At 31.3% G+C, this 21,995-nt stretch overlaps 1 long non-coding RNA gene and 1 other non-coding gene across 2 annotated transcripts; one reads left to right on the forward strand and one right to left on the reverse strand.

The window, feature by feature from the left end:
• Window positions 1–14,898: 14,898 nt before the first annotated feature.
• TRNAS-UGA (transfer RNA serine (anticodon UGA)) lies at window positions 14,899–14,980 on the reverse strand. The gene has a single exon. It is a non-coding gene; the product is annotated as a tRNA-Ser (tRNA).
• Window positions 14,981–15,228: 248 nt separating this feature from the next.
• LOC121113971 (uncharacterized) lies at window positions 15,229–16,159 on the forward strand. Its single transcript, XR_005863185.2, has 2 exons — window positions 15,229–15,405; window positions 15,468–16,159. It is a non-coding gene; the product is annotated as an uncharacterized lncRNA (long non-coding RNA).
• Window positions 16,160–21,995: the final 5,836 nt, after the last annotated feature.

Here is a 21,995-nt window from a genome sequence, read left to right on the forward strand (position 1 = left end):
AGCAGGTAATAATGTACGATCAAAATTTACTGTCAGCCTACGTTGAAGACTTTGTTGAAAATCTTCATCCTCTAAGATCTAGCGAGGAATTTTGAATTGTTTAATTTTATAGGCATGTTTGAAATCCCATTGTAAGATATTGTGGTCAGACGCGAGCTCTGGGAGGTATTTTGCATTCGTTGTTCTATCAATAAAACTAGATGAAGCCAAAACTAAATCTATTCTTGAGGTCTTGTTTCATATTCGCCGTGAAATATTATCATTCGGTGAAATTATCCGTAATAGATTAACCATATTCATCTCCAACATTAACTTCTTTAAAATTTTCAAGTTTGGACTACTAATCTTATTTAAATCCACATTTGTATCACCAACAATAACAAGGGGGCAAGGAATTTCCTTATGGGAATTTATAATAGCTTCAAAAAAAGTCGACTTTCTCTCACTCGGTCCATACGCGTTGATGAAGAAGAATTCTGATGTTGCTGAAGTAATTAAGATCTTATTCTGTTCACTTTTTCCGTAAAATTCTTGAGCACAAATTGGAACATTTAACAAACTCGAAATAAAAGTAAGGATGGGTCGTTTTGCGGGCTTTTTTTTGGAGTAATCAATTTCCAATTTGGAACTAATTAATTGCAAAGTTTTTTTAATCTCACTCTTCGGACTTGAAGCCAATTTGTTGTCAATCGAAGTTAGAGGTACCTTTATATTTTCTATTGGACCTTCTTGTTCTTGGGGTTGATCCTTATCGGCTTTGTTCCTCTTGCTCAATGTAGCCTCATCTATATTATAGACTTCAGATAGATTACTTATTACGGGATCCTTTTTGGAAGCATAGGATTTACGACTGTTATGAAGACAAGGTAGATCTTTACCAAGATCCTCGAGAACAACATAATTATATTTGTGTGCCTTGGGGACTAAAAGGTTGGGAGCCACTGTCTTAGGGGACGTCTAATTAGAAGATTTCATACAATATCATCCAGTTAAGCCTGGAAATTAGTTTGAGATTATAAATAGGGTTCTCAAGTTTTTCAACTTCTACTTGCGTGAGATTTTGAGATGTTATGTTAATTTACAATATAAAATATTTGAAAATTGTATTTCAGTTGAGAAACTTGTTTTACAGAAAAGAAAGATCCGTCTTCTAATGTAATCTCCAGACAAGAAGAAGACGGCAGTGCCAAGTGACGTCTGAGTCTTCATAGGGTGGTAAGCTACATGAGACGCAAACTTGTCAATCGAAAAGAGCAGAGAGCCACAGATACAGCATAGAAAAAAATATTCCGGGTTATCTTGAGACACACCTTCATCTGCATTTTCTTGCCATCTTTAAAATTATTCTTTAACTCTCAAATTTTTGATGTTGTCTCATATGAGGTAGAAACAGGAAAAGCAATACACTTTTATAATAATGAGCGAAAATTTGAGTGATTTTATCGCTCTTCTCAAATGGTTAGGTTATCCCGCTTTTAGAATTTTGAGCAGTGCTTGAAGTAGCACTCAATTGAGCGCTGCTGACTAATACTTTGCAAACAACTTATATGTATTGTTCAGGAATGCCATAAAGAGAATATGTTAGGGTTATTACCAAAGGATCTGTGGTCTCTTTTTTTCATGATTTAAACCCCATGGACTTTGCAATATGGGGTATCTTGGAGAGTGAGGCCTGTTCTTCAAATCATTCAAGTGTTGAAGCTCTGAAGGTAAAATTCCTCACTTGACGGAATCAATATCCCTAAAAACCTCAGCAATAAAGTTCATAACAGATTAAGGTGTTTAGTGAAGGCAATGCAAGGATTTAAATCATTTTTTTTTTTTTGGTACTATTTTCTGTATTTTTCTTTGAATGTTTCATTTTTCCTGTATTTACCCTCTTGTTATTTTAATAAATATATGTATACACGTGGTTTGATCACCCTGTATATTGGAGAAAATATATTAAATCTACTCCCTTGAGCTCATAATTTAAACAAACTACTTTTATACCAATGCACAATTTTTCACGTTACCCCAATTTCAAAATTGAAAAAAAGGTTCATCAAATCCTCTCAAAACGAAACACCCTAGCGAATACTACAATTATTTATTAATTAAATGTATGTTTCTCAGTAACATCAAATAAAAAAGGTATTATTCTTATTTTCATAATAATGTAAGAGGCATTATTTTATGGCTTTATTATCCAACCATGCGTAAATAATCCATTTATTTTTAAGTTAACCTTTTATATGTAGACTCTACTTATTTTGTGGTGGGTTTATTCTTTTTCTTACCATTACATTTATTATTGTATGATAATAATATTGTACCGGAAAAAAACTCATAAATTATTCAGGTGGATTGTTATTAGAAAGGTAGGAGGAATATAAGCCCACTCACCCATAAACAATTCAACCCTATTTAACGTATTACTAGATATCTAATATACCTACTAAGGGTTCTCTCTCAGGATCCCGGGATCCTATTTCCCAGGATTTGTCATTGCTTATTTTAGATTTCATTTAATGTGTGGGATTAAGTATAAGCAAACATTGTGGGTATGACAATGGTGTGTGAGCGTTGTTTACTTATATTATTTGGTAAGCAAAGCGACAGAAAGGTGCGCCATCTTGCGGCAAAATAATACAACTTCCTAAATTCAAATTAATAACATAAAGGACGCTCTGAAAGTTCTTTCATCATGTATATATTTTTTTAAAACTTGTTTAAACAACAAACTATAGACCTTCACACCAGCTTGCTAATAATTTATCTTGTCAGTTTGCTCATGCCCTGTTAATCTATCAAACATATGAATGGTCTTTGAAGTGAATATACATAATATATATTCACTATAGAAGCGACCGTGAATCAAACCTGCGCATGTGGCATTCAAAAGATAATTTGCGAGGAATACATCGTAATTTAAGTTATGTTTAAATAAATCTAACCCACTAAAAAATAATCTTGTTTGTCACTTACTGTTTAAGTAATTTTTTTGCAGGTCGGATCAGGTTACAGAATTTAAAAAAAGCTGGATATGCAGGCTCTACAGAGTGGGGACCCAAAATATGCAGTAGTATTTAATTACAATTGTATCCTCGAAGTTTTTAAATACAAGGTCATTTGTAATGCAACCAAATGACAAGTGAAATCAAACTAAACAAGTTTTGCTTTTATCCCATGTCTCCATGTGTAAAAATGGCATACAATAGCAAAAAAGGCAACACGGTTGCGATCTCATAGTCAGTGCCGATATGGTTTGAAAGATACCGTGCTGGCACCTCCATCTCCACTTTCTACAACATCATTAATGTCCATTAAGCATGTCCTCTATAATCCCAAGAACAATCAAAACTTCTGCTGCAATAATATGGCTCACTTCTGCCCCTTTAGTTTCGTCTTGGAGAAGAATGTCTGTTGTACCTCTCATGCAAATTTCGATTCGCTGCCGTCATAACAGGCGCTTCTTTTAGGGGGATGCTTGGGCTGGGAATTTGATCGAATAACCTTAGAAAATAAGTTATTGAAAAAAAAAATTACTCTTTCTTTCAAAATGATATTTTTTACTAACCCAGAAAAATTCCTTTATTTTTGAGGGCGTGGGTTGTGGAGCTACGGTCCTTCCAGTCCCCTCCTCCTGTGGCTGTGTCGAGGCTGTTATTGCTTGTGAAGGAAGAATATTGAACAACAAATATAACTAAAAATAGTATTTAAATATATGACTTTTATTATTTACTAACGAGATAATGATATTTAAACATGTCTTTCCCGGGATGCTACTCAAGGAAAATTTCCGGGGAATAATAACATCAATCTACAAACTACTAAGAAAATAAGTATTTTATTACCTTAATTTTTTTTTTTATTCTATTGCAAAAAACATCACTCTCCAAAGTCGTAAAAATATTGTATTGGGCCTACTCCAAATTTTGAATATGCTTTTACATGAAAAATTAAAATGCGTATAATATTAAACATAAAAAAATATATTGGTTTATCGTTATTATTCCTTTTTTTGAGTTTATATAGTAAATAGTTCTTTCTAGTGTTGAGAGAGGGTTCGATTTTTTTTCTCGGTCAGATTTTTACCTGGTGATGTTCTGTTTTTGTAACTATCATTTTGGTTTGATTATGGTTTGCTTACTTGAAAAATCAATTACTTAATATTGGAGTTACAAGTCGCCTTTAGTTATTCCAAATTACTTTAATGTGCAAATGGTTATGTTAGTGTGAAAATGTATTATTAGATTTTAAACAAAAGTATTTCTGAGTGGGGAACAGCTTGTATAAAGCATGACAATAGTACGGGTGGACTTTTCGTGAAGAAAAAATACAGTTTACAGATAAATAAAGGAAACCCCGTGATGTGTGTACTCTTTATCCTTTTTTTCAGCTTTAATAGATTTTTCTGGTGTCAACATCTTCCTCTCTCAAAAAAATAATTCCCACTTATCTTTTGTGTTATTTTTGTAAAAGTACATAATTCAATAATAATATATGCAAGAATGGACAGCAAAGCGTGGACTGTTAATTTATGTTAATTTTTTTATTAATATAGGTAGGGTAAGTGATTTTTTTAGACATTCTGGTTTAGCTATTTTTGTGGATAAACAAACGATAATAAACATTTCATCATCATGAGTGAGCAAAAAGATAAAAAGCACCACATCTCATATCTCCAAGATTCTGAAGTTGAGGGGATGAGGATTATGGACGTTATGAAATCCTCCAGGATCCTGGGTTTAAAAGGTGGCCTAGATGAATAATGGAGGAGAAGACCTCTTCAGTAAAGCAGGAAGTGAAGGTCACAGTTTAAATAAGGATCCGAAGTTCCTGTCTAGCTTGGAGAAGAAGATCAGGGAGGAACCCGCCAAATCGATGAACTGCCTCAACAACGACTTCACCGTGGCTTCTAGGACCATCAGGAGTGCCGTGAAGGGTGGCTTGGGATTGTCCTAATAGACTAAACCCCCACACTACCTTCTTACAGAGGTCATGAAAGCTGGAGAGGAAAAGAGATTTGGCCCCCTTCCGTCCCTAATTAGAGCCTGCTGGGGTTTGCTGTGTGGGGACATTGGAGAGAGAAACCAAAATAACTCCACACCCCAAATGTGCACTCACTGAAGGCTGCCATGGTGGCTTCGTGGGAAAAATTGTCTGAGGTGTTTGTCATCAACTCCTGCATGCCTTCCGGTGATATATAAAGTGTGGAATTGATGCTGAAGGTGGACATATTGAGTGACCCAGTTTTAAAGGAACTTGCTTACAAGTTATGTCATTTTTTTTGTAATTATTGAAAATTAGAAATTATTGTAGTATTTCTAAAGCAACCCCGGGATTACACGTTTTGCTGCCAAAACATTATTATAAAACTGCTATTATAACATGCTGATGACATAACCCCCCCCATTTCAGAGCCTGCATGAGAAAAATGAAAAATAATACTATCAAATGTAAGGGCTTGTCTTTGAAATCATTCTTAACTCCACTCTGACAACAAAGGTTAAGGGAGGTTTTCCCCCAGTTTTTGCTTGTTAGTTGGTCTGTCTGTTGGTTACCAGGATTAAGACGAACGTTACAAGTTGAGAAGATTAAGCACAATCACAGTAAGATGCCATGGAATTTTGAGAGGTCGAGGTCAAAGGTCAAAGAAGTACAAAACATTAAAAATTCATAATCATCGATCACTTTGGAACATATGGAAGTACAGAGCTCAAATTGTTGTTCTTACCGGTCGTAGAAAAAGTACTGAGACCTGCCACTATGTAGTCATTGAAATACTCATAATTGATCAGGATGACTTTGTACATAATTTTTTTTACTTTATTACATTTTTCCCTATAACAATGTAAATTAATTATGATTCTGGGACCCATCAGCCCCAATGACAGCCTCCAACGGCCACCGGAACCCCTTGCACACATTAGGCAACGTGGTCCTTTTTCATGATTCTCAACTGCTGGTAACTGAGGTATTCAGGGCATCAATATTCGGTTGGTGGAATTTGGAGGCCTTCTTCTCAATTTGTCAGCAAATGGAGTAATACAGTGGATTCAGATCTGGTATTTGTCATCCACTCTTGTATAATATTAGCAATATGGGCCGGAGCCCCCTCCTGGTGAAATACGTTCGTAGCCTATTAGACTTCTTCATGGTCTTTGTGATATACAGGACTACATTTTCCTTCAACCCCATCAAGTAGTCGGTCAGGGGTAACCGGTATTCAACAGGAAACCAAATTGGAGACATTGTTTCTGTAGTTGATGTCACAGCCCCTAACATCACCACAGAAGCCGGATATTAGGTCTTGGTGACTTCCCAGTGTTGTTGTCAGCCTTGCCAATTCATAACACCCGATCATTTTGCTTGTTGTAGACAGGGTCAACAGTAAAGTTCTTTTAATCAGAGGAAAAAAATTTACCCGGCTGGTGTTGTGTTTCCGATCATTCACGAGCTGTTGACATCGCTGAAGACTTAGTTCTTTTTGATGTTGGGACAAAAGTGATATCTCAATTCTTCTAAGCAACCTTCCTCCAGCCTTTTTGATGTCCTTGCCCACAGTAGACCGATGCATCTTCTTCTTGGCGTACTCTGACATATTCATAGTTGGATTGACCTAACAGGGCTCCATGATGTTTTCAGGCTTCATTTTGGTAGGTCTTCCACTCTTGGAGTTGTCTCCATCACCCACACCATTTCTGACCCGACAGACTGTGGCTTTGCTGATATTTAAGCCTTCATGATGGCCGAACTGATCCTTCCGGCGAAGATTAAATCGCTTATCTTCTTGCCTCCATCGCAACATATACATAATTCTTATTACAACATGTAAATCAATCAACGGGTTAGAATCTAAGGTATTAAAAATGTATCGGAACTTACAGATTTACTAAAACAACACCTATTCAAAAACTGTATTTTTAGAAGGTATCATGACTTTTTCAACATCTGATATGTATGTTTACTAAAGATGCTTCATACAGCAAAATGTCCAATTTTTGAATAATGCTCATAGGTGGAGGTTTGGGCTCTACCGAGCACATATCTAGTTGTTATATATTTTACTCGAAAAAGTGTAAAAAAAAGTAGGTAAATAGTTCAATCAATTTTGCTAAAGGAACCAGTGCTAAAATATCGGTATCGTGAAAAAACTAACAATAATCACCTTAATGGCGTCCACTTAGAATATGTCAAAGTTGGTAAATTTTAAAACACACTTAATATTAGTAACATTTATTTAATAAAAAGAAGAGTGAAACCGATCAAGACCTTATTTACAAAACTTAAATCTTGCAAATAAAAGTTAAATTGGTCTTGGATTCTGCTAAAATATCGAATTGCAACCCTAGTTATTTCTTCTTTCTCAATAGTTAAGTTTATTACACCTGATTTGCACTCTTCCTGATAATCTTACATATATGTTCTTCATGTATATATGTTTACCAGTAAAAGGTTACACTGCGTTGCTAGTGCAAGGAGGGAGGGAGAAATCACATTGACAATGGTCAATGCTAATTCTTAAACTTAAAGTAACATACCAAAATACTAATATATGTATTAAAAAAATGTACAAGGCGACGAGTCCATCTAATATCTTAGTAGTAAATATCATTTATTGGGATTTTAAATAGGAACACAAACCCAGCAAGATATTTTTTGTACCTACAAAAAGAAAAAGGTTATGGAGAATAATATAATTTAAGAAATAATCTTCAATAAATGATTAATTTTTCAAATATTGCAAAAATTATGTAATTTTGCCATTTCTTTTAAAAATTTAAAAGTGACGTTTGATGAAAAAAAGAGGGATAAAATGGCAAAAATTGAAAAAAATTTACTCAGAAAGTGACAAATACTTCAGTTAAACATTAATTTTTATGTCAAATTTATATCCAAACAAATTTCTACAAATTTTAATTTATATACGAATCCTATATTTCATTGAAAATCCATTTTTTGCACCTTAAAAAACAAAAACAAAAAAAAAATGCAATTTTAAATTATTTCTATTTTGCACCTAAAGTTTTTTTAATTTTGAAAACGTCAGTATTTGTAAAGTTGTTTTTTGATTTATAATTAAACCCCTTATCTAGTCTCCTTAAGCCTATGACCCCCAAAAATCGGCACCCCCTTCTTAGCCTTTCATGGTTCAAAAATGGCACCCATGCAAAATTTCAGCCTCCTAGGTCCTACGGTATGGGCACCCAGAAAGGAGACACACACATAAAAACATTATTTTACATATATACAGATATATAAATGTTAATTTTTTAACTTAAGTATAATAATAAAAAATTTGCAAAAATCCCTGCGATAAAGCGTATTATAATACAACATAAAAAATATTTAAAAAAAAGATATAAACTTGATTAATTTAGAAAACTTATTAGTTCAAATCTTCTTAATATCTTATAGATTAAGAGGATTTGTTGAAATAATTCAGCTATAACAAATATTAATTTGATTTTTTTTTTTTGAATTTTTAATAATAATATATTCAAAATGGTTAATTTTATTTAATTTTAAAGATATCTAATTATCTTTGTATTATCTAAATAATTTTAATAATTAATAAATATTTAAAAAAAATATTAAGTAATTGATAATTTAAGTTTGTGACCGTTATGTGGTGCATTTGTATTAGATAGAAGATGATTTTAAGTGGTATATATTAATTATATAATTATATTTCTTAACACCTCTGGTCATTTTCTGTCATATAAAGGTTAACTAATTTTTTGTTCTTTTCTTCTAAAATATTTCAAATTCTCCAGGGTGAGCCTTAATGCTAATTCTGCTTTAGAGGTTTTTAGATCTCTTATTAGTAATCTGATTTAACTTTAATTGACACCACTAAAAAGAACAGAGTCTGTCATTTTCAAAAATTGTATATTGTTTAAAAATCTACCGAAAAGTAAAAGTAGTATAATCAAATTATTTAAGAGAGAACATCAATTGTAAGTCAAAAGTAATCGTGAGTGCACGTGGTTACAAAATACACAAAGTCACACTGAAGATTAGAGATGTAAAAGTGCAGGCATTTTTAAGCGTGCGAGGATACAATCTTACAATTTGCTTATACAAGGGTATTACATCCAAATTGAAACTTGTAGAAGTAAATTGTACTATTATATTCTTGCACTCCAAAAAATGCACGTATTTTACATCTCTACAGATGAATAACTGAGTCGTATAAAGTACGTGTTCTTAACACGTGTGATATTTTTAAGGTGATAATCTGAAAAGTATTTTTCAATGCTATTATAAGTATTATTTAATTCTTAAGAGAGAACATATCTTCAAGAATTAAATAATAGTAGCACAATCACAAGTGACGTGATAGACCTATGTAACACTTAAAATTATGATGGAGAAGTTATTAGTGTACGCTCTTTTTGGACTTTAGAATCGACAACTGAGTCATTTCTGCCTTTGTTTTTGCTAAATACGGAGTAAGATTAGTGTGTATATCCTTTCTCTGAATATCTAATACAACGTCATCACAACTAAGCTGCTCTACTGCAAAAGTTATTCAAATTGTCAGGATTACATGTTTACCTTCATTTTAATTTTGTTACATACCGAAACTGCTTAGAATTTACAGCTATAGACATATACCTACTTCGTTTTATCCATCCTCCTTATAAATCGTAATATAATTTTCTTTATGTAGGTATGGATGTACAACATATACTCTTTAGCTGAGTAAAGCCTTTAATTTCATGTTACATATTCAGAGCGTGAATATTTCCATTTTTTGGATTTGATCCAAATATGCAAATTTGGCTAATAAAATAAAAATAAGACGATGGAAGTCGGAGGGATTTGTTTAATGATTCTCTTTATACAATATACATATATTCTTATACATATAGAAAGTTATTACACAAATTCATATACATAAATATACACTAATAATTGTTCTTAGGCCCAATTTTATGACTTCCTTTCTTTTACACTCCTACCTCATATCCGTTTGTTTCTCTTAGTAAATAAAATTAAGTCAATTTGCTTATATATAACTCTCCGTTACTTCCCTTCCCTCATCTGAAGTGTTGTGTCTGTCCTTATTACGAACTGAAGACGACAGTCCTTTCCAGTTCAGTCTCAATCCAGCTCCGTAATAAAAACTTATAAAGGTCGCCCCTTGATGACGTCACTCAACGTTGTAGTCGTAGATAAATAATAAAGATGTATAAAAACATTATTTGAAAGTTTGATAATTAATTATATAATTTGTTAATAACTCAGAAATAATTTAGTAACATTCATCCCCCTAATCTTCCCTAAAAAAATGTATAGGTATGATAAATTAAAAATTTACATAAAAGGTAAATATTTTTCAAAGATATTTCAGTCTCTTGAGTGAACAAATACCATTGGGAAGAAACGGAGATTTACGCAAAGAACACAAATAATTATTTGTGTACACGCATGGTAATAAGTAACTAATGAGACAGTTTGAATAATTTACCTAGTACAAATATAGATATAAATATTTCTTATAATATGTAAAACATTAGCTTATTTCTAAATTATTTTTGGATTGTCTTCATTTGCACATCAAATGACAAATGATGTCATCGTGTAAAAAGGACAATTAAAAATATGAAATGACAAATTTGAAGATAAGGTGATAATATTATGTACAATGTACTTTAATATTTTGACGCTATGTTTTTATGAATGTTAGTGAATTTCTACCTGAAAAAAAAAATGTTTTACTAGTAAGTAATATATAAATATTCTTTAAATAATAGTTGTGGCCGAGTGATTAAGGCGATAGAGTTGAATTTTTAGGGGTCTACCCACGCAGGTTTGAACCCTGACGACTACAACAGTTTTACCCATTAAATTTTTTTTCTGAGGCTTGCAAAATTTTTATTTAAAAATGTTATTGCAATTTTTAAATGTGGCTTTTACAAATCTATCAATACAATATGTCACTTCTTTTAAAACTTTTTTTGATGATCTTCATATTTTATCATTCATGTTATATTCTTTAAATATATAATAAAACCCTTTTAAAATTAATATTAAAACATTTTTGTCATCAAATCATGCTTTTAAGTTAAGTTTAGAATAATTTCATAAAATAATTCAACACAATTTTAAAATAAATTATGTGTATGTAAGACCCAATATATATGTACAAGTTATCAACGTATTTTTATGTTCCTGTATTTTATTATAAGCATAACAGAGTTTTATTTAGTTTTTTTTTTTTTGGGGGGTCAATACAATTTGAATTATGTTTTTTAAACTTCCAAAAATATGTTAATTGTTTGTGATATATTTAATTGTATCAGTTCTAACTATAATCAAATTGTTTAATAAGGATCAATAAACAATTGTTTTGGAGCTTTTCAAAAAGTTTAATATATTACCCTATAATAATAATAAAATGCATCTTTATCGTCATATTATTGTTTAAAAGCTACGCAAGGCTATGCCAAATAAACCAAATAATTGACGAATTCATATTATCGGACAGTGTTTTTAATTGAATAAAATAACAAATAGCTCACTAAGTAGCCAAATAAATAGTTAGATACCGAAGAGAAAATCATTTAAATAGCTATTGATCAGAAAGAAGAAAAGGAGGAAGAGACGTTCGGTACATTCAACTCCCTCACATCTTAATAATTAATAAAAGGGATCACGTTTATATCCGTTCATCCAACTCCGTCTCGGGAAGGAATATAACGGATCTACTTTGGCAAGATAATGTCATTTATCCCATGGATACTTTCAATACATATTTGATTGACGGTTAAATCTCTCTCCGAATTAGAACTATCCAAGTACGGTATGGAGTCTCAGAGTTCGAGTCGCTTCACTCCTACTTATCACCTTGGGGAATTATCAAAATTTGATGTCTAGCATAAATAATTGTTATGAATCCCCTGACAAGTGCTCATACCAACATTAAGTTTAACTAGAGCAACGTGACTATTCCCCTTGAAGTATTGTCAATGTGGGGGGTTGAATCTTGAAGTTACTTGAATGAATACCTTTACTGAGGGAAAGATATGGGACAGAAGAAGATTCTTTATCCAATATTATGTTCCACCTTTCCCAATGGTTAATTACCCAAGCAAGGCGATATATTCGAACTAATTAATCAATCAAGTAACTCAAATTAATTCCTTTATGAATTGTATATTATAATATTAAATTAATTAATTAATAAAACAATTTTTAATCATTGAATTAATGAGCAACTGAATTTAGTAATAAAGGAGTGTCAAACATATTATCAGAATGATAATCAATATATATTTTGACATGGAAGAGTCTCAATGAAATATAAAATCGTATCGGAAATGAGGATTTAACTTTCTGGATTTGACGATAGGAGCAAACAAGATACAATAATTAAAACACATCTTTCCAAAGTTGATTATTTCCCCGAGGTTCCATGAGTTGAAGCGACATGGACTCTGAAAGACTCCATAGATACGTAGCTGGAGTTATAATCCGAGTAGAGATTTAATAGTGAATGGGACATTGGAGGTATCTATGGAATACATGGTATCATACCACAGAACTGAGTCTATTTTATTCTATCCCGAGGCGGAGTTGTAAACACAGACATGATCCTTTATAAATTATATTAATTATTCATGCGATAAAAAGATGAGTGATGATTCTTCTTTTTCTAATTTCTTCTTCTAATTTATGTACCGTGTGTCAATTACTCCCTCAATCCGTTTTGCCAAATAATCAAGGCTTCTCCTGTGTACAAGAGTAGGTACATTGTATTTTGAACTTTATCCACCCAAGAGACAAATATTCAAACAATATTTGAACTCCTATGTATATTTATCTCCTATATTTTTGCTATTTCATGGTGTTTTAAAGTAAGGCATGATTCGAATAACGTCCAAAATTAATAATTTTGATTTGAAACTTGGCAGAATTGATGAATTTTGTGCTTCTTTGATAGTGTTTTTAAATCTTTAATATATTTTTTATTGGATATTTCGATGAAATATTTGGATACAAAACTTCCTACGAATATATTTATCAATGTGTTTATTTAAAAAAATCCCAAATATAACGCACGATGTCTATATAAAGTATATGAGCATAAATACCTCTTTGATGTGTCCGACGATACGTAACTTACCCTATTTGGTTTTGGGAGGCAGATGGTCTTGTGATGAGAAAGTCTTGTTTCATAGAAAAAGTAGCCTTTTTTTAGTATCCAGTTTGGGGTAAAGATACTATAAGGGGAAAAAAAGTTATGTATATCAATCAAGAATTTTTTTTTGCTTATCTCTAATTCTGATTCGTCTAAAACTTTGTATATGCGCTTTGAACTTCATATGCACAGTTCATTGTTATCCCGTCTTTTGACTAGGATTCATCTAATGCAATTTAATAGAAGTAAACGTTTCGGTTAAGGTTATGTATTTTCTTTAGATTTAACTAGCAACCTAAACTATTAATTAAACCATACTTCATAGTATTTGAATCATAATTATGCTCTTAAAGATGATAAAAGTTACTTTAAACCAAAAATACATAACCCTAATCCTCAACGAACGGGATATATGTATGTATTTTCTATATTTTTTGATCGAGGTGACGTGAATCCTGAACATATTTCATATACGTAGTTTTTCTTTACTTTTTATTTGAACTGTCTTGTCTCCTTTTTCCTGTATAGTCGTCTCTTTAGTGTCGAATAGATGGGGTTTTCTTTTTGTTGAAAATTTGTTGGAGCGTAATAAATACTTAATGGCATATCTATGATACAGTGTGATGAGCCAAAGTTTTTTAATTTTGCATATTGTTATCTCCCAATCAAGGGAAAAGGTACACAAACTTAATTTGTACATTTTCAACTTACTCAATCAAATAGGTTCTGGAAGGATTCCAGATCGCAGATCCATACATTAAGCTCGGGAATGACATAATGTTTGTAAAGTTTTACTATGAACGTAGGGTTAAAGGTTTTGAAACTTCCTTTAATTATTCCCAAGTTTTGATTGACCTTCCTTAGAATGTAGTGTATGTGCTTCTTAAATCTCAGATCACGAGAGATGTAGAATCAAAGGTCTAAGTAATCATATACCACATTGAGAGTGCATGATCCAGATATCGTCATTTTTAAAAGCAATTATGATGCATTTTAAAACCAACTATGATAAATAATCCCTTTAAAAAAGAACAAAAAAACAACTCATATTAAAAAGGTAGTTCATGCTAAAGGATTAACAAAGTAATGGCCTAAGAACCATTGGTATTCATCCTTGCCTGATTTCAAGCTCCTATATTACAGAATAGGGGATTATATTAAGCTATCAGCCTGTTGCAAGCATTTACCCAATTTGAATGTTCACAAGAAATAAATAGCTTGAGGATTTGACAAAAATTGATCCTTACTATATTATTAAGGTCTGTTTGGCAATTCAAGGCCAGTTAAAGCTCGTTATTGAGGTCAAAGAGCTTCACTTTGAACAAAATATGAGTTTTATGTTTTAGTACGATTTGTCAAAACATGATGTATCTAGTAATAAATAAGAAATCAGAGATAAGTACACAATTATATCATTAATATAAAATGTGTTAGATTTATATTTGCAAATGGTACATATATATGAATATATTTCTTCTCTTGATAGTATGATTCTTTATCTCCTAATGATGATCTAATTTATGGGCATATTAAAAATCAATGAATAAAACAACTACAGAAAAAACTCATTAATCATTTATCCCTAATTAGTATGTAGAACATGAAGGTCATCGAAGTGGAAGGATCTATTGTGATTTTAAATGGAGTTTACGAGAATTAATAGATTTACAAAATCTATAAGTAAAAATTGTAAAAAAAAGTTAAATAAGACATTTTTCAAGCTTCAGAAATTCATTGAATATTTATTTCACGAGAAAAAATTTCGCAGTCGGCAGGGTTCGAACCTGCGCGGGTAGAACCCATTAGATTTCAAGTCTAACGCCTTAACCACTCGGCCACAACTGCTACCTGAAATCTACTTAGGTAAAAAAAAATTATATACTTTTATATTTTTACAATATTTTTTCCAAGAGGACGGGCCAGCGTTTTCTCTTTTTGCCATGACTTTCACTTAGCTTCAATTACAACTTATAATTTATAATATCAATATACGTACTACGTCATGGAAATCTAGAATAACTGGAACGCTCACGCGTTGAAAAAAAGAAAAGAAAATTTCCCTTATGAAGCTATTGGTTTTCCCTCGTGTTTTTATATTCAACAGCATATTTAATATATACTTCATACAACTTTGTTCATCATAATTAAAACCTGCGTTGCTGACAACAATCTAAGTTAAAGGATATAGCATTTGCTTATTTAAATAAAGCTTGTGAATTATTTGTGGTTGTGTACTTTTCTATCTCTTCTACGATCTACTTTTGAACACAGTAAGTAAAATATCCTGTAGCACTTGTGGATATGGGATTAATAATTTATCTATATATTTCAGATCATGCCTAATAAGTGCTCCTCCGGATATGATGTAAAACCAGCCATAGCAAGGTTATCGCTCCATTCTTTTCCATTGGATGAATCCTCAAAAGGTGTCTGGCTTAGAGCCATTCCACGGGACAGCAATGGGACTTAGGCACCTTCTAAGTATTCGAGGGTCTTTTCTCTCGAGGATGACTTTGTATATGAGAGTACAGACTACAAGAGGAAATATTGATCTTATGGAATTGAAGATAATAAGCTCCAAAAACGTTATTTGAAACCCTCTGCAGTGCCTAGTATTTTCAGTGATGATAAATAGTGATTTGACATTCAATTTATTCCACAAGAACGTCAACCTAGATCGGAGCTACGTGAATCACCTCACAACGAATAGAAAGATCACCTTGGTAAGCCTTCTCCAGAACATCCTTGCGCATATGAAGAGTATTCCTTTTTCTCCAATGAAAGATCTTCCCTTGTAAAATTTGATGGCATTGATCAGAGTGACATAAAAAATATTCATTCTGACTCTGATAAAAAAACAAGATTTATACCAAGAAGAAAAGATTTTTATTTTGTTAACAGAATAAAAAAATTGTTAAACTTACTTCCCAATAATATATATGTATGTTGTGTCTTGTTGTTATATTATGAAAGTTGTCAATAATTCCTTAATCTATTTAAAATAATAAATAATAGTTGTTAAAATTTTGCCACCTCTTCCTTTCCAAGTCCTTTCATTGGTTGATCCCATTAAAACAAGAAGAAATAAAGTTTAGTGATGACATCAAGGACCAAACTTTATCAGCTTTAGGACTGAACTGTACCGAACCGAGACGGGACTTCAGTTTTCTGTCCTAAATAAAGACTAAAACACCACTAAGGTAAGTATTTTTTCCTCTCAAGATGTTGCTTCTTATAAAACCACAGATGACGTCGCTGTATCATTTTCCTATTATGACGAATGCAACTTTTTTTTCCCTTGCACAATTCCCGTTGTTAATTAAGATAAAGGGAGAATCCGCCCAAGTTATATAATTAGTTAGACAATAATACTCAAGTATACTCGATCAACAGAGGAGTAAAATCATTAATAGTGTAGCTAGCTGTGGTAACTAGCCATGATGAATGCCGGTACTTGATTAAACAGGGTCCAGCAACATAACCTCCTTTTTATAATGCGTGGCAATCAGGCTGTAGAAATAGTAGCGGGCTGGGTGTTGTTCATTCTATACGATATACTTTAAAGATTTTTTTTAGAAATACAGACAGTTACTATAATTAGTCTTATGCGGGTCCTTATTTAAGATTGAGACTGTAGTTCTGTCCATTTCAGTCATGGCCCGGTCCAGTCCTGCTTATCAGTCATAAAACTTATTTAGTTATGTCCTACTAATAGTCTTAAAACCCGGTCCCAAGGACTGATTGGTTCGGTGTTAAGACTGAACAGGATTTGTGAATAAATAAACACTAGCTATCATGCGTTTCAGTAGTGAGGAACGTTCATTGGCCGTGAAAATAGATTTTGCCAAGAAATGATTGAACCTGCATTTATTTAGGAAAAACCAACATTTTTAAACCTTTGCAAAATCTTCCATAACTGATTATTTAATGTACTAATCATCTGCAGTTTTAAAATTTAGTATGTTGCAAATTAAATCTTACATCTTTTTGTAAAAAAAAATCCTTTTAAAACTTCTAAATGCAGAAATTCTTTAAGAGAAACAAAAAAATCACTTTGTACTAAAATAATGAAGTTCGGTTTATTCAGTCAATAAATAATGTGGGTCGTCAACACTGATTTGACTTTCAAAGCTGTATAAACCAAATTATAAATGTGTACTATCATTATAAAACAAAAATAAACTTATTTGATTTATAAAACCTGTTCTAAGCCAAGTCCACCGTTATGAACATGACATTCAGAGGTACATTTTTGGATTTTAAGAGAAGTGACAAAATGCCCAACGTTATAAATGTTACGGATACTATATTTGCATGGTATTTCATTTTATTGTCTTTTAGAAAAAAGCTGTTGTTCCAATTATGTCTGAGAATATATGTTCACATAGTTCATTTTTGGCCACATTTTTAGTGTTTTTACTAAACTGCAGAGCATTTGTAGCGGAAAAATTAGCAGTTAATTAAGCCACTTATATTTGGACAGATATTTACCACGTTTCACCACTTTGGTATATAGAATTGTCGAAGACGATTTATCAAATAATTTAGAACATTAGGTATATCAAGGTTAATAGAAATACAAGGTTATACCATAACCATATCTGATATTTGACTTCTACCACGCTTCTTAATATTGACGTCATTGTATATGAGTGATTGCGGTTTTTGTCAAAATTTGTCTGTTTTGCCAAGTGGTCGGTACGATACATTAAATAGAAAATTCTAGCAAGCCTGATAACATAATGGTCTAACCTTGTATTTCTATTAACCTTGAGGTATATGAGCTTGCTAACTTAGTAAGAAAATAAAGAAAAAGTGATAATTCACATTACTAATTTCTACATTTTTCTTACGAAGATCTATAATACCTATATCTTTGTCGATACTACCCATAAATATTAGTTCAACATTAGCAATAAATTAAAATAGAAAATAGGTATTTTCTTCCTTGGAAGTTTTTACAACAACATTTTAGAGAAAATGCTATAAGAACTATAGGAAATAAACTTGAACACGAGATAATATATTCCTACTATAGACAGTCATAATCCTGAAAAGTATAACATTGATTCCTTCTATAAAATATTAATATCATTTGCTTCATAAAAATGAAAAAAAAAAAAATATATAACACAATTGCTTCATCTCCGTTTTCTCAATTTCAGATTCATTATGACAATAGAATGAAATGATGAGTAACATAAATAACTTATGTTCTTTGGTTTCCCCTAGCATTAAATTTATATCCGATGTACATTTCTATACGCAGTCCATATTAAGTATATAAGTAAAGTTGATTAGTTGCCCATTGGCAAAATGAATGATGAAAAAAACATTCGAAATTCTTATGACATTGAATAAAAAATAATAATTAAAAACGCGAATTCATGAAAGGGACTTTTATATATAAAAAAAATAAAATAAATGACATATCCGGCTTATACCATAATACAAGGTAGACGTGTCAATTTAGTGCCTATTTACGTAAAACTAAAAACTCTGCCTTTATTGTAATCGAACTTCTGGCCCATGGACACAAAGGGCCTAGAGGGAATCTCATCCACCATTTTCTGGACTTAATAAAAAAATTCATTTTTCTCCACTCTTTTGGAAACTGTCTGTTCAAACTTCTTTCAGCTGATGATAGCTGGTGACTCCATGTTCATCAACAGGGGTTTTATCCAATCTTTCGGATAGTTATTATTGCAAATCCTGCAAAAATGGTAATCTCATGATTAGACTTTTTCATATTGTGATGAATGGAAATCATTTTATTATTATTATTATTTAACATCACTGTACAATTTAGACAAGTGAATACTTATTGGTGGCTCCTCAACTTTGAAATGTTACATTCAGAATATATATTTAGCTGACTTTTGAATATATCTGATATATATACTATTAAATATTTTAGAGTCAATACCGTAATCGGTTAACTACCAATTAATTTTGATCCTTTTTGCTTTATCTTTCTGAAGGAAAGGCTAAAAAAGTAATGTTTAAGGAAAAATTTCAATCATTTTAATTTTATTTTTTGTTCCACTATAATATTATACTCTTATAACATTTTATATAATCGGTTTGACCATACAACATTAATCTTTGTCTGAATTTTGAGGTGTCTAGCATGCAAAATTAGACCTCTAGATTTAAAAAGTTAATTACTATAAAAGAAATTATATATTGAGATTAAACAAGTTTAATTTTTTGTGCAGGGATTCATACCTGAGCTGATTTATCCGCTCCAAACGCTAGAGCGTCTATATGGAAAATACTGTTGTACATATCATATTTTTACAGACATACAAAGGCATAAACTTGAAACAAAAAATGAGTTTGCATGTATACACCCTAAATTTTGGAATGGATTTTGCTACCAGACACACCTGGGATTTTCACTAAAACAGAAAAATATAACGGGCTCTATAATCAAATAAAAGTTGTCCTTTTTTTATCCCAATACACACATAAACTACAGATTTCTCCGCCTAAGAACCAAGGTGTCGAAATGGATAATATTTTTGTTATATGTATACTAAGAGTAGTATGTCAAAAATTGTATATGAATGGATTTTAAAGACCCCCGGCATCAAAGCTTGGTTTGAAAAACCAAAACTGTGAAGTAGGTAGATTTTGCAAATAAATGAGTAAATGGGTGGTTTAGTTATTCAAAAACAAGGCAGTATTTGATGGGATATTTGAGATGAACAGAGTTTTAATTACAACTTCATCTTTTGTCTTGTAGTGTATCCATATTTTCATCTTTTCAAGATACTTGAAGTTGTCAACATTTGAAAAATAAAACTTTCTTCATTTTCTGTTCCTTTTTATTTTTATGCCTATAATTTTTTTTTATTAAATAAAGAAGTATCATTTGTATTCTGCACATAGTTAAGTGTTGCATTACTATGTAATTAATTGTTTGGTTCAATGATTTTATATAAATAAAGATAGTATTCTCGTTATAAGTGAGCAACCTTTTCATTACCAATTAAATACACAAATAATTAATTGAAAAACTTATTTCATCAATTTAACATTTATAATAAAATTATTATGTCATTAAATTGTTCAATTAAGCCTCAATAATTGACAATCCCAATCCATTACAAAGTGACTTGCTGGAATTAGAGATTTTTTTTTTGATGGAAAAAGATTATATTCTCAGACAATAAGCTGATTTTAAAGATGAAATATTTGGTTTAGGTTTTGCCATTGACCTTCTTTGTGAGATAACCCTAAATGGAATAATATTCTGTAGAGTTAAAATTTGAAAAAAACTTTTTAAATTTAGTTAACGGATACTTTTTCTGTGGTACGAAATCACTCATCAAACCATCACAGATGGGCCTTAGATCTGGCTGATTATTTTTTTATTATCTTCGGGGATATTGTTGATGTCTTTGGTTATCCGTATTTGCACCTTACGGTGTTTGATGGTCCAAAAATTACAAAGTTTTTCATTTTTGAATTAAGTTTGATAAGACTGTGGGATTGCATTCAAGAGGCTTCTGTAGAAATATGACGAATCCTAGGGATATCAAAAGTTATCCTGAGATCATGTATGATGATTTTGTCTATAGAATCTTAACACATATTAATTTCTTTAGCTTTTTTTAAATTGGTCTCAATAGATTTCAGAGAATCTTCATACAAAAAGCTTTAATCGCTTCCAGAGTACTTTTTAATCTCATTTTTGATTTTTTTGGTCCTGAGAGGTCCGGTGCCAGTCTCCTTTAATCGTTTTACAATTTTATAAGCTTTTCACAAGAAATATGTCCGTTCAATTTCAAAAAAATCTCTTTTATAGAGATTTATGATAACTTTTCTTCGATCTCAGATAATTCCGATAGGAATAGTTGTAATTTAAAAAAATCACAACAAATACATCAGTAAACTTTGTACTATGAGTAGTTCAAACAAAATACACGAAAATTATTTTAAATTAGTCGACTAAACTTATATGTCACTTAAAGTGTACAATTGAGTTCTTTTACATTAATCTACTTTCCTCCATATAGTTTATTATTTTTTATATTTAAACATAGACATTTATGCCCTCCATATAAAACATTAATTTTTCAATAATTTAAAATAGGCTTTTTATAAAAAAAATTATTATATATTTGAGATATGTAGACACATTTACTTACAAATTTATTAGGATATAATAATGTATATAATTATACATTACTTGATAATGTAATTGTGATTCAAATTATTAAATAAAACGATCTCATAAAAATATTTCATTTCTATAAGAAAATTGTATTTTATATCCATTTGTTAGTTTTATTAACTTTATGTAGAGAGTCGATCAGATAAATCTGAATTGTTTCAGTACAAATTTGCTTGGATTAAAGTATAGTTTATCATATCTACAAACAACACTACAAGAATGGCATGACAGTTATTAACATTTGCAAGTCAAGGTGTGGCAAGACGAGGACCTTGACTAAAAAGTGAATTAGGTCGAAAGGCAGGTTATTGTGTGTGTACCCGTCTAAGTGATTATAATATAGATAGGTAAATATTTATATACCTATATACACTAGGAAGAAAAAGTTGGGGAAAAAAAAATGAAATTTTACTTATTTTTCCAACTACAAATGACTTGATCATCAGGTAACACAGTAATTAGGCTATTCAAATTAAGAAAAATTATTTTTTTGCAAAAAAATTAAGGTATATTTGTTTAAATTTTAGCTGCATCAAAAATCGTCCCTTTGCCGCAATAACCGCTTTACAGACTTTTAGCTTCTTGCTGTAACTTTTTCAAGATAGGCAGGTGTGATATCATTCCAAGTATTTTTCAAAATGTTCCACAACTAATTTTTACTTGTGGGGCACTTTTCCC

This window comes from Lepeophtheirus salmonis, chromosome 3 (genome assembly GCF_016086655.4).
Source record: "Lepeophtheirus salmonis chromosome 3, UVic_Lsal_1.4, whole genome shotgun sequence".
NCBI lineage: Eukaryota > Metazoa > Arthropoda > Copepoda > Siphonostomatoida > Caligidae > Lepeophtheirus > Lepeophtheirus salmonis.